The sequence below is a fragment of the Labeo rohita genome, chromosome 7 (assembly GCF_022985175.1).
Source record: "Labeo rohita strain BAU-BD-2019 chromosome 7, IGBB_LRoh.1.0, whole genome shotgun sequence".
Lineage (NCBI taxonomy): Eukaryota > Metazoa > Chordata > Actinopteri > Cypriniformes > Cyprinidae > Labeo > Labeo rohita.
In genome coordinates, this window is record NC_066875.1 from 30,612,546 (window position 1) to 30,626,791 (window position 14,246).

General features: G+C 40.7%; 1 protein-coding gene and 1 long non-coding RNA gene across 2 annotated transcripts in view; one reads left to right on the top strand and one right to left on the bottom strand.

The window, feature by feature from the left end:
* Window positions 1-8,536, top strand: part of kcna4 (potassium voltage-gated channel, shaker-related subfamily, member 4) — a 39,780-nt gene extending 31,244 nt beyond the window's left edge. The window contains 1 exon segment of the mRNA XM_051115143.1: window positions 1,160-8,536. The gene's annotated coding sequence lies outside the window, so the exon portion shown is untranslated.
* Window positions 1-14,246, bottom strand: part of LOC127168334 (uncharacterized) — a 66,968-nt gene that overhangs the window by 19,378 nt on the left and 33,344 nt on the right. The window lies entirely within an intron of this gene.

Sequence of the window (14,246 nt, forward strand, 5' to 3'; positions counted from 1 at the left end):
ATGTATAGTCACGATGCGATATTCATTGCATTAAAAAAAAAAAAAAGATAAATCAAGACGAACATTTTGTACATTATTGTAATACATATATTGTAGAACAAGTGCACTGTAAAATAAATGAAATGAATATTTCATAGGTATATTATTTTTGCTTTACAATACAGCAGAAAATATTACAATACTTCTTTTCTAATTTCTTAATTTGTCAGCCATTTATACTGCTCTTTTAAGCTTTTATTTTGACAGAAATGGCAATAGAGCTTTTATTTAGAAGGAAAACTGCAGCTTCAGTGAAAACAGGCTACAAATCTAGTGAAATGCTGTAATCATCTGCCGTAAAAAAAAAATAACTGGTGGCCAATGCATTCCCAAACATGCGCTAAATACACAGTACAAGCAATAAACGAGTTCAAGTGCATTCTGAGATACGGAAAACAACGGATCACGATCGCCTGATCGAAGCGCTCGCTTCGCTTTGAAACACGCAGTGAAAACAGACTTGATGAAGGGATTAGGCCTTACTGTGCTTTCAATTTTAGCCCGGAAGACCTATATCATTTCATATTGTTATGTGACGACGATAATATTGAGACAGTTTTGCTATCGCGATACCACGATATTGATAGTATAATTACATCCTTATTTAGCAATGATGCATAAACTGATCAAAATAAAGACTTTACAATTGTTACAAAAGACTTCTATTTTAAATAAATGCTGTTCTTTTGAACTTTCTATTTATAAAAGAATTCTGAAAAAAAAGTATCATGGTTTACCATGATATTTTACAACCTCAAACAACAGTAGTGCAACATAGGAGACAACAATGCTCTGCACCCTTCAGAGCACTCACTTCAAGTGCTGTGTCCTTTGGAGTGAGCAGAGCACTTTTGAATGAATTCACCCCTAATCTCATTAGCTTGTAGTTGTTGTTGAGTACAGGTGAAGGTTGTCTGGGTTAATGTGCCAGACAGGACAGTCTTCTGTGTGTCACTTGACACTGCACTTCTTTGTCACTGTAAATACCGCCACTGTAATGACATCACTGAGGAAACTCTTACTTTAATTTGCTGCTAGGCCAGGTGAAGGAAATAGACAAAGATATAAATAAAAGCTGCGTCAGTAATGGACATTTTTTGTTCTTTCATTTCTATTGCAGTGTTGTGAGTCTTGCCTATGAGAGACTTTTCCGTCAGCCTTTGGACTCCTACAGAGGGGAACGGCCATGACTGCTAGTCAGCGGACGGCAAGTGGACGGGACGGACCCGTCGACGCAGTTGTCACTGAAGCCACTGCTGGACATCAGATAGAGAGTGGACACTGCTGCCTCACCGACGAGCAGTAAGACAGGAAGTCCATCATCAAGCCAGGTGTCAAACTGTTCTAAGACCCGCCCCAATAAATGCCTTAAAGACACAGTACACTACATCTTTATGTAGAGGAACCTGCAGCAGGAGACTTCTTAAAAAAAGCTTGACATGTTTTCATTTTCCTCTTTATGAGTGAATCAGTGTCTTGCGAGAACAGATGTGAATATTTTCTTATAATAGAGAAATATTTGTTTGGGTGTAATATTGCCACTTGTTTTTTTGTGGTAGGCCTGGTGAAAGCTGTTAAATATAAGTGAAGGGAAAGTCTACTGTCTGTCTGTGGCAGCCTCTTCCATCTAGTTTTATCTCTTTTCATTTCTTAAACCAAAAGACTGCCGGCTGGAATGGAGAAATTCAGCGGCAGCGCTCAATGATGTCAGTTTGGACGGGTCACACATTTACAGTATGAATGCAGGGTCAAATCGCATACCCCTCAGCACCCAGACTCATTGCTTTGCGCACATCTTCAACAATCAAGAACAATCCGCTTTTAGATTAGAAGAGCTGTGTCTGTCATCAAAACCCTAAACTATTTTTAAGGGATCATTCACCCCAAATTTCAGAAATTATGGTGATTATTTATTCACCCTCATTATGTTATTCCAAACCTATGTGACTTCCTTTTTCTGAAAAATATATTAGTTTTTTGTCCGTACAATGCAAGTCAATGCATTTGTAGAGACTCAAATAATCTACTTTTAATCTAAAATGAAATTTCAATCAGACTATAAGGAACGGTGTAGACCTAAAATAAGTTAAGCACATAAAGGCTTAAATCCGACTGATTCAAAAATACCTTGCGAACGTGCAGTGTTGAGAAGAATATGTCACGATCAAGCAGATGATTAAAAGGAGCCCAGGGTATTAAGACTTGTATGGCTTAATAGAATGTAAATGATGTCTCTTATGCAATATGTAGATGAAAACCCATGATTTACGTTATTTCAAAATCCACATTGTTTTATACCTATTCTGGGGCGCGCCATTATTTTAATGACATGAATGGTTGTACTTGGTGAGATACTAGTGCTACCCGTTGCTATTTTTACTGCAACACAACTTGGAAAATAAAATACTTATACAATGACCACAGCTACTGAAAGAGCTTACAGGTGTTGACAGATATAAGCGTAGGTTTAAACCAAATGCCGCACAATCGATATTTCCTCACAAGGAGTCGGATATCGAGTGAAATCCACGCTGAGAAGCTCCTTCAGTGGCTGCGGCGTCACGATACGCGTCGGCATGTTTACATCCTGCCAGGATGGCATCTAGCGTTTCTTGTCTCTGTCATTTGTAAGCTCTTTCAGTAGCTGTGGTCTGCTAAAAGCCTCAAAGACATCAAGGCTAATGTGGAGAGAACGAGACGTGAGTCTTTAGGAAGTTTATTCATCCACAGGCATCTTATCATTCTTTTCTCCTCTTCTTATCGCTAGGAAAGCAGTGAATTGCTTCTCTTGTTGTCCTTCGACCGAACATTACAACTAAAAGCCGAACAATGTGACATCGCATCAGTATTTTATTTTCCGAGTTGTGTTGCGGTAAAAATAGCAACAGGTAGTGCCAGTAGCTTACAGAGTGAAAACGTTTGCTTTCATCAAAATAACGGTGCCCCCCATAGTCCAAAAAATGTATAAAACGATGTGGATGTTTTAAATAACGTAAATCTTTCATGGGTTCTCTACTACATATTTCCACTTTTTTTCAATACGTGAATCAGACATTTAGGGTTCATATAAACAGAACTTTTAGAATCTAAAAATCTGATTGAAATGATTTCAATTGCTTCACAGAAGAAAGAAAGTCATTTAGGTCTGGAGCAACATGAGGCTGAGTAAATGATTGAACTTTCATTGTTATGTAAACAGTCCCTTTAACACCCAGAGGCGTAAAACATCAGTTATAGTCATTTGAATAATAGACCTATGTCTGGTGGCCTTGATGGTGTCTAAGGTGCATATAAATGATGAAAGTTGAATTGTGAATTGTGGGTGCCATCAGGTTTGGTGGACAGCTGGTTATTCATTTGAGTTGGTGCATTACTGGACTGATGCCCACCGATCAGATGGTGAGCTGAGTCTGCTTCTCTCTGCCTGCATCCACTTTAAATATCAGTGATAACCCACGACAGAGTTTGGTTTATAAATACTCCCAATCAGTTGATCGCAATAGGAATAACACTACTCTGCTGTTGTGAACTTGGAATTTTGGTATTGCAGTTCAATTCGTCCCTTTTGCAATACCCTCTATAAATAGTGCCCTCAAACAGAAGACTGCAAATTACAGTGCCACACACCGACAGCATGACAATAAAGCCACATATAAACAGATCTGCAAGTCATATTCCCAGTTAACTAACACGCTCTCTCTCTCTCCCTCTCTCTCTCTCTGTTGGGAGACACAGCAACAGAAAGAGACGATACTCTCTCTGAAATGACTGCCCCACAATCCTCCCTGTCTCTCTTTTCATCTCCCACTCCTTTCTCGTTCTTTGTCTTTTGCTTTCCCTCCTTGCCTATCTGACATGCAACCAAGCATGCAGACTTATGCACACAGTTGTCTTCTGTTTCTCTGTCCCTCTGTCTGTCTTTCCTGTCGGAAGCTCTCCGAATAGACGACGTGTCAGAATTTTAGGATAAACGTGGTCTGATATTATAGAATATAAACACAAACGATTTCTAGAATGAACCAGCTGCTTTGTTGTCATGGAAATACATTCAAGTAATCTGTATGCAAAGTTCTATGGAAGTGTACTATCTATTTTTTTAAATCTAGCCTTGAATATTATATAACCAAAGTCGAACCCTGAAAATCTATGTTCTATGTTTGGACCTCTTTTTATTTCTCGAAGAGATTTAGACCTAGTAAAAATAGATGCACATGAAACACGACGTATGTACATAAGCAGATGTCTATTTTATTGTGTCCTCAAGGTCACACGCATCATTTTAGGCAGATCTACTTTTTGACTGTTAGCCTTCTCGAGTCCCGGGCCCTGTTTTTCTCTCGTTCTCTCAATTCCTAATGGTTTCGTGCACCTCGTGGAAGCCGATCCTGCCGGTTGCAGACTCTCTCTCCTCAGCTCTCTCGTTTTTTTTTTAGCGTGTGTGTTAGTTAGTTGACTGGACTCTCCAGCAGAGGACCACTTGCTGAGTGCTTTTCATAAACTGAAGCCGAGATCATCAGGTGGATCAGCGCCATGAAGCAACTAAACATGGAGCGTTGCGTCACGTCACATGTTGTAGATCTGCATGTGACTTTAATATGTAAATATGTGTTAGTGCTACTATGATGTCACCACGACATGTCGCTCTGTGCTCGATGCAGTGGATTGGAATGGTTTACATTGGAGAACAAAAGAATTTCTTAACATCCACGATGCGATGCGCATGGCTCTTTCATTACACACTGAGTCAACAGCCAAGAATTACCAGCCAACCGTGAGGAGACTTTGTTACCATGGAGATCCTCTGCCAGTGCTGACTGGTCAGCTGGCTTTGGAGGAAAAGGAAGCTTTGCCCTGTAAAAAAGGAGAATTACCTGCTAAATGAGATAGACCATATCAGCACATCCTCTCATTGATTTGATCGATTATTGCGTTCATATTCATCTTATGCTGCCTGATTTACACGTGAATATGCAATGCAATGGAAAGATATCTAAAAGTTCACTTCTTAGATGCACACTCAATATTACCATTATCAATTATGTTTGACTGTTAGGGATGCACTGACAATAAAATTACGCCAATAATTATTTTGTTTTTTTACGTCATGGCTGATAGACAATAAATGGCTGATATTAAACTCATGCTATTTTCTCTTTTTAAATTTTTTTAATTAAAAAATAAAATCAAATGTTTGGTGGTACAAGTGGTACAAGTGAATTTAGACACCACTACATTGCAATGTAGAGGATATTCATTTCAAGACTGAATTGAAACAGTGTTACTGAATTAGTGTTTTTAAAAACTTCAGTTGAGTGTTAGATGACGGCAAAGATTATCTAAATGTGAAAATGTGGGAAACAAGCATGCACATATTTAATATCAGCTGAAATATATTCAATACAGGGGTGTCCAATCCTGGTCCTGGAGGGCCTGTTGAGTTTAGCTCCAGTTTGTCCCAACATAGCTAACCAGAATATTCTAGTAATCCCGGAAACCTTGATTACTTTGGGTCAGGTGTGTTTATTTTGGGTTGGAACTAAATTCTGCAGTACAGTGGCCCTCCAGGAGCGGGATTACACACCCCGATCCAACATGTTTCTGGGGTGTCCAAACATGGTCCTGGAGGGCCTGCCGAGTTTAGCTCCAGTTTGTCCCAACATGCCTACCCGGAATATTCTAGTAAACCTGAAAAGCTTGAATACTTTGGTTTAGGTGTGTTTTATTGAGATTGAAACTAAACTCTCCAGGACAGTGGCCCTCCAGGAATGGGATTAGGGGTGTCCAAACTTGGCCACAGTCCTGCAGAGTATAGCTCCAAATTGTCTCAACACACCTGCCTGGAAGTTTCTAGTATGCCTAGAAAGACCTTGGCTGTGTTTACACTTGGGATTAACATGCCATCCAACATCAAAATCCAGATGTTGTCCACATACACACTGAAAAGACAAGTGTAAACGCGCTTCTGATCGGAATAATATCCGATCAGCGTGTCCTGGTCCAGAGGTAGTCAAGATTGTGATCGGATCTCAGGGTAATGTAAATGCAATCCAGCCATCGTGTCTGCATTCGCAGATCGACGTCATGCAAAACGCTGCCCCCTCTCTCCCGAACTGTCAGAGTAGAGAGGACGTGAAGCGCTAGTAAGACTCGTCCAGTTATTGGCCTGCTGAGTTTAGCTCCAGTTTCTCCCAACACACCTACCGGAATATTCTTGTAATCCTGGAAACCTTGATTACCTTGAGTTAGGTATGTTTATTTGACACTGGAACCAAACTCTGCAGGACACTGGCCCTCTAGGAGTAGGATTAGGGGTGTCAACACACCAACACACCTGCCTGGAAGTTGTAGTGTGCCAAGTAAGACCTTGGCTGTGTTTACATTAACATGCAACCTGTATCTGGCTGTTGTCCACATACACATTGAAAAGACAAGTGTAAATGCGCTTCTGATCAGAATGTTATCTGATAAGCATGTCCTGGTCCAGAGGTAGTTGAAGACGCATTGTGATTGGATCTCAGGGTGATGTAAACGCAATCCAGTCATCATGTCTGCATTCGCAGATCGACGTCATGCAAAAGGCTGCCCTCTCTCTACCGAACTGTCAGAAGAGGGATGCGCTAGTGAGACTTGTACAGTTATTTTCATTTGTTAAATGTCTGACGACTGAAAAGAACCACTTCGGGTCAAACATCTTCCGCAGACTTATTTAAATATTGCGCAGGAACGACAGATCTGATCGGTTATCCAGATAGAGAAGTCAGCTGATGTTGCCAAGTGTAAACGCGCCGTGTCCTGATTGACTGATGATCTGATCTGCTTGATCGGATCAAGGTGATTGCATGCCAAGTGTAAACGCACCTCTTGTTTTGCTGGTTCTAGTGTGTTTAGTTGGGGTTGTAGCTAAACTCTGCCAGACATTGGCCCTACAGGAGTGGGATTAGACACCCAGATCCAATATATCCGGGGTGTCCTCGAGGGCCTGCTGAGTTTAGCTCTAGTTTGTCCCAACATACCTACCCGGAAGTAATCCTGAAAACCTTGATTACTTTTGTTTAGGTGTGTTTTATTGGGGTTGGAACTAAACTCTGCAGGACAGTGGCCCTCCAGGAGCGGGATTAGGGGTATCCAAACTCGGCCACAGTCCTACAGAGTTTAGCTCCAACTTGCCTCAACACACCTGCCTGGAAGTTTCTAATATGCCTAGTAAGACCTTGGCTGTGTTTACACTTTCCATTAACATGCGACCTGTATCCAGATGTTGTCCACATACACACTGAAAAGACAAGTGGAAACACGCTTCTGATCGGAATGTTATCTGATCCAAGTTGGTTCTGGTGTGTTTAGCTGGGGTTGGAGCTAAACTATGCCAGACATTGGCCCTCCAGGAGCGGCATTAGACACCCCTGCAATATATAAATTAAAAAATCTATAATATTGAATAATATATTGTGCATCCCTATTTGATTGCAAAACAGCCCAGCTACTGTGTGAGAGATATTGAGACAAAAACGAAGAGAATCCTTAGAAATACAACTTAGAAATGCAACTTAAAATCTAGCAATTATAGAGTACCTGAAACCTTAGCACACCAATGTGATATTTGATGTACCGTATGAACAATACAAATTTTCTTGTGGCTTTCATTGCAGCATGGAATATATTGTACTTTGTGTACAAGTGACTGTCTGAGCTTAGATAAATTCTTCAGAATCATTAGGCGTTTTTTTCACTTTTGTAAAGTGTCGTAATGGACAGAGTTACCTGTGTAACGCTTGGCTGCTCACCCTTGTCTCCACACAGTAACGAAACCGCAGGAGAACATTGCTGACTGGAAGAGATCTCTTTCAATTACCAGATCACCTTACTTCTAGAGTCCGGCCTACAGAAGTGTATACAGCTACAGGTCACTAACGAAACACAGGCAATTGCACGTCAGAAATATGAATCTAATATCAGATCATTTTGGTAATCACAGGCGGACATCAGTGTATTCCCGCTTCGATGAGAGGTGTGTTGGTGTGTGTTGGGTCAGCTTTTGTGCCTCCTAACAAGCATGCAGAGGGAGATGCGCTCTGTGAGTCTGTGTTCTTACGACGAACAATCCGGACGGCAGGAAAGTGTATAGAATCACCCCCCCTCAAAGAAGTAAATAAATAACCAGATGTTCCTCTATTCATGTGAGTTTTGGATGGGCTTGCCCTTTCTTTCTGCATGATGCTTTGGTTTTGGAAACTTGCATCCTGATTGAAGATGTATTTGTGTTATTTATTTATTACTGTTTTTTTGTATATTGGAGACCCTGTATCATTTCTTTCTTTCTTTTTGTTTCTTTTTTCTGGGGGTTAATTCATCAATCTTCTGGATTTTTCTACATGCATATCATTTTGTAGGCAGCAATATGAGATGTGATGGAAATGAAATTATGTGCAATGTTGAAAATTAAAAAAACAAAACATAATATATTAAATAAAAACAAAGAAGGCCATTTTTTATCTTTCTTCTGTGTGTGTGCATTTTTGAATGAATCCTTTTGGTAATCTAACTCTTCATTATGTTCGCAGTCATCCTGCTTCGCTTCTGAGACTCGATTCTCTATTTGTGTGCGTGACAGGTGACGTAGCATGAGCCTAACAAGTCCCTCGCCGTGTGTTCGTGTCGTCTTCGACTGTGGCCGGTGACCGAGGACAAAGAGTTTTGCCATTATGGGACGTTTTCAGCTGCGAGGGCCCACAGACTTGTTTTTGACAACTGATCCTCCAGTCATTCATGTACGGCAGCGTTTAAATATTTAACATGGAAGCTGCATGGAGCAATTACTAGACTCTTGGATTTGCTCCAGACACAGTAGCCGAACTCCCACTGAAGACAATGTGCCTGAGCTCACACCCTGCACACAAAATAGCACTGCGCCGCGCTCCATCCAGGGGTCACACGCATACGCTTAAAATGCGGCGATGTAAACACAATAACACTTGAATGCTGATGTGGTCCTTCCCCTTTTACGCACATTCACTTGTCCACACCAGTGCACCAAAATAAATGAGGTGTTAATTAGTCCCAGTCTTATCTCCTGCCGTTGTTTGACTTCAGGGAAAAGTCACCAGTGGCTGGAGGACGGGAGTCAACAGGTACTAGGGTACAGGTGACCTTTCTACTTTAATTATAGATCGTCCCGCTCTCTGTGGGCTTCTTTATTTACTGTAAACTGCAGAAGCTGACATGGAAAGAGACAGATTTGTCTTTGTGTGTTTGCATTCCGCCTTGAAGGTCAGTGCCTGTGGACTCTGGGCTACGGCCACAGGGTGTAAATCAGCACTGGGGTGCTGATATTTATAGACGAGCGCCCATCATTGCTGTCTGCAAAACGGAGGTGAACTTGCCAGAGGACCCGGAACAATCTGTGAGGTCTTCCCGTCTCCGCTTCCACTCCAGCTCGCAAACACTTGGCGTGTCTGCTTCGGCACGCTTACGTAACGTTTCCGACGTGGAATGTCAGCTGTCACATTCGCATTAGCTGTGTCCGAGCGTGTTTGTTACCACTGGCCGGAACAGTCAGGGTGCGTATGCTCATTTGTGTCGACTGGCTCGCCAATGAGCTAGTCCTGTGTCCTGTTTGGTCTGAGGAGAAGGATACTTTATGCATCATCCTCATGCAAGGTTACTGAATGAAACAGGCCATGAATGTCCTTTGCAGAGCAGTTTTATATTTGGTTTGGAGTCGGTCTTGCTGGCTTTGAGTTGGGGCTTGTGGCTGTCTTCCAGGAATAGGCCACATCACTCAAAGGTGTAACATTAAACCTGACACAGGACAATAGCCAAGCACATGGTGGGCATTCTGTAGCGTTCACACTACCAGGGACCGTGGCAGTAAGCGGCTAGCCTTATCCCTGACACCGCTGGAAACATAATGCCCGGCCCGTTACTGTCCCTAGAAATTCTACACCATTTTACGCTCCAACAGTTTCCTTTAACCTGACTCTCTCTGCGCCGTACCCTTGGTCCCGCTCTCTTTTCGCTCTAATCCCCCCGTTCTTCGGTTCCCCCAACTCATCCTTAGATAATGTCCAATCTCTCTCCTGCAATGCTATTGTGCCCTCTTCCTCATCACGAGTCTGTACCCTAATTACCAGCTCTTTTCCCAGGGCCTCTTCAGGCGGCGTTTGATTCTCGACCAATTAAAGCAATCAAGTGATAATCAAAATTTTAATTTGCCCAAAAATGATTGCCGGTCATGGGCAGAGGAAGATTTAGGCAAATTATTTTCCCCCTTTGGACTGCAATTGAGGAAGAGATCAATTGTGTTTTTACATCATTTATGAGATACGTGTGTAATAAATGACATATTGTCCGTGATCAGTACTTAGGCAACTGTTAAATGATCGTTGTGATGCTTATCTTTTAATTGGAAAGCTTTGAATGCTTGGTTTTTGCAACACTAATTACCATGAATCTTTTTGACAGGTTGAGTTCAAAGGTCATGGCTTTCTGGTTACTTTATGGTGTAATGTCAAAGTTCAAAGTTTGATAATGTGTTGACATCAGGGTGTGCACCGTTCAGAATTTAATTGACGATGCCTTTTAAATTCTAATCCCGTTCAGTTTATTTAAACTGATCTAGCAAACAGGATGCAGAATTGCAATCTGAAGTAGAAACTAGTAGAAACTTTAGTAGTAATTTCAACTAGAGGTGTATCAAGGTAAACTTTAAACCCCGGTTTTACAGACAAGGCTAGTAAGGCTAGTTCCAGACTAAAATGCATGTTTGAACTGTCTTAATTGAAAATATCTTAAAATATGTCAGCGCCATTGTTCTGTCTTAAGATGCACACCTATAATGTTTTCCTTTAAGACATTAAAAGCTTCTTAAATACCTTAATTTAACTAAAGCCTAGTCCTGGCTTAAGTCTCGTCTGTGAAAATGGGCCTATAGGTTAGTTTTTAAGTTTTTTTAAATGATAATTTTTTTTGTAAAGGTTTATAGGCTGCTTTGCAACATTTTCATTGGTGTGAAAAGATTATGAATAGATAAGAATAATAAGAAAAATATTTTTCAATAAATTGTAATGTATTGTTAGACAGTTTAATTAGCAATATTTAATATTTTTATTTTATTTTAGTTTAGTTTATTTTGTGGATCCAGTTGAAAAAAGTGCACTAAAATACACTTTATTTTAGTACACTTAGTACACTTTCATAATGTATGTAGTGCTCTATTTTCACGCACTAATGTTGTACTTAATATACTAAAAATTAGTGCTATTTTGAGACACCATGAATATGAACTAAAATGTGCTTTTAAAATACTATTTCGGTATTAAAAATATATTTAGTTACCACTTGTACTACACTTGAACCCATCTTTCATACACTTCAAAATATACTTATACATAGAAAATAGACGTACTATTTAAAATATAAGAATAATATATAATAAATATATGCAAAATGTATTTATAATGTATTGCCCACATATTTTACACATTCATTCATTTCAAATGCCTTGTATTGTTTTTCATGAAAATCTATTAAAATACAATTTAGTGATAGTATCTATAAAAATCCACTAAAATGTATGTAAAGTGTTCTTAGAACACTTTTAAGTAATGCACTCATAAAACACTTATGTATATTTGATGTACTATATCTGACTATATTTAAAGTTAATTTAAGTGTCAGTGCTAATTAGTGCATTTATATTAAGTGTACATACATACCACAGTTAGGAAAATGTACTTCAAACTAGTTTATTAGTAATGTTTTTAATGAAAATCAATTTAATTTAAACAGGATTTCTACATAAAAGTCTACTAAGACTTTTATATAAACTACACCTCTATATTTTTGCGGTAGTATTATTTATTTTAATGCACTAAAAATCTATTGTGTTAGTGGTATTTAGTATACTTTTTCAAGTGCTCTGAAGTACTACTGAAGTAGAAATATACTTTTAATTAGTGTAATTATAGTGTAGAACTTGTACTACAAATGTACTTGCTTGTATTGAAGTATTATTTAGTGCATTCAAGTATACTTTATTTCTACCTGGGGCATATTACTCCTCTTCCTGACATCCCAATTCAACCTCCTCTGGGGTGTGGCCAAGTCAATTCAATTCCAACTCATGAATTTGAAGGCAGCCAGTTATTCCAATCTCTGACTTATGTTGATGGATGATAGCAATCAAACTGAGTTACTTCACAGTAAGGCGTACAAAGGGCTGACAACATCACTTCACCCTTAAATGTGCTGTAACTACATCCTGTAATATTTGCAGAGAGAAAATCTGCTGTCTTGGCAACAGAAGCCTCTTTTGAAATGGGTCCCTTCGGCAGCTATGAATATATGTTAGACCAGTCTGGTAGCTCTGCAGGACTATGTGAAACAAAGAGAGTGAGATAAGAGAGGTGCAGAGAGTGAACGCAAAAAAAAAACCGACTCAAATAAATGAGTAGGACAATGGATGACAGAGCAGAATAACAGTCGAGGGACAGTTCCACGGGAATGAGAGGAAGAGATAAAATTGTGAAAGAGAGCAGAAGAAAAAAAACTGTATGAACAAGAATAGGAGCATGACAGAGTGAATGGAAGTAATGCTCTGGCAGAGAGAGGGGAAGACTGTTGATGCAGAAACGATTGAATTGTAAGAGAACAGAACACATAAGACTGCACGTACTCAGCCATCCATAACATACACACACGCACACACACTCACCGCCACGGGCACACGGCACATCCTCAGCCGCTCTGTGCAATTACTGACATCATTCTCAGCTCTGATAACTCCATACATGGGACTCATCTTAACCCACCGAATAATACCAAACCAGCCTCCGAGAGATAGGGAAACGAGGACCAGAGAGCGTGATTCTATATGACACTCGTACCCTCGCGGCCAGCGTGAGGCCTTGAAGAAGCTAGTGGGCTGTAGCTTGGAGCTAAGGCTTAGTGACATGGGTAGAGAAGGAGGGAGGAGGGTTTTTTGGGGGGGGAGAAATGGAGGTTGGAGCACAAGAGCATGGCACAGACAGTTTGTGACACGGGAGGCGGGCGCTGTCTTCGATGCACTGGCGGTGAAATGCACCCGCATGAGGTGTGAAGGGAAATTTCTATTTGTTGTCATGGAAACTGCCAGTGTGAATTGTCTGGAGCAAAAATACAAGTGGGAGGAGAGGAGAGCAGAGAGAAAGAGAGAAGAGAAGAGAAGAGAAGAGAAGAGAAGAGAAGAGAAGAGAAGAGAAGAGAAGAGAAGAGAAGAGAAGAGAAGTGAAGTCACGTGGCATTTTTCTTTCATTGTGACATAAGATCCATTTTTTTTAAGAAACAAACGCACCTTAGGGCTGAGGCGCACTGTTTCACTATCAAATATAAACTGTTATTGCAAAAAGCTCCCTCTTTTGCTCACAGCCAAAGCTTTCAAACAACTACAAACATGAATAATTGGATTTGTCGAGTTTCTGAAGTTGATATGATATATTACTCATGTCTAGCTGCAGATATTCATACAGGCTGCATATTCGGAGGCGTTCGTCTTCTCACAGCGGAATAGGTGTCGGGTTACATTTATTCCGATTGTGAGCGACTGAATGGTACATTCATGCCTGTGAATAGTGCACGAACACAGTCGTGCAGAAGCGCTGTGCTTAAGCGGCTCTATCTCCAAGGATTTAGACTGGGGGGGTGGGACGTATATTTCCGATGAGCGTTCGGCAGAGTGATATATATGGGTTTCAGGCATTGTCAATCATCTCCAATGGATATTTCCATTCGCCCGCTCAACCTTTCGGAGCACACAATGCGCCGGGTCCTTTTGGAAGGGCCTCTGACTGACGCACAAACGCATCACGGACACATACACGCACACACTTTCAAAGGCTTCTGCCACTCATCGGGAGCCTGGGCTGAACCTGAGCAGCAGGAGTCGGCCTGATATTTTCAGCTGTGACACCTCTGACCTGCCAGTGCCCTCATCATCCTAGGTGGCCACGCGTGTACGTATGCATGTGTGTGCGTGAGACTGGGGATTAGAGTTACAAATTAAGTTTCAGAGCAAATGGGAATGAAAGACACTCCACACAGCTCAATGACTGTCTGGAAATGACCTTAAAACAATGGCACAGAAGTCCCAAATCATGTTGGTCGGCCATAACATAACTTACAGCAGCAGATCTAAAAACTTTCCCCTAAATGTTAAAAATGTCTAATGTATA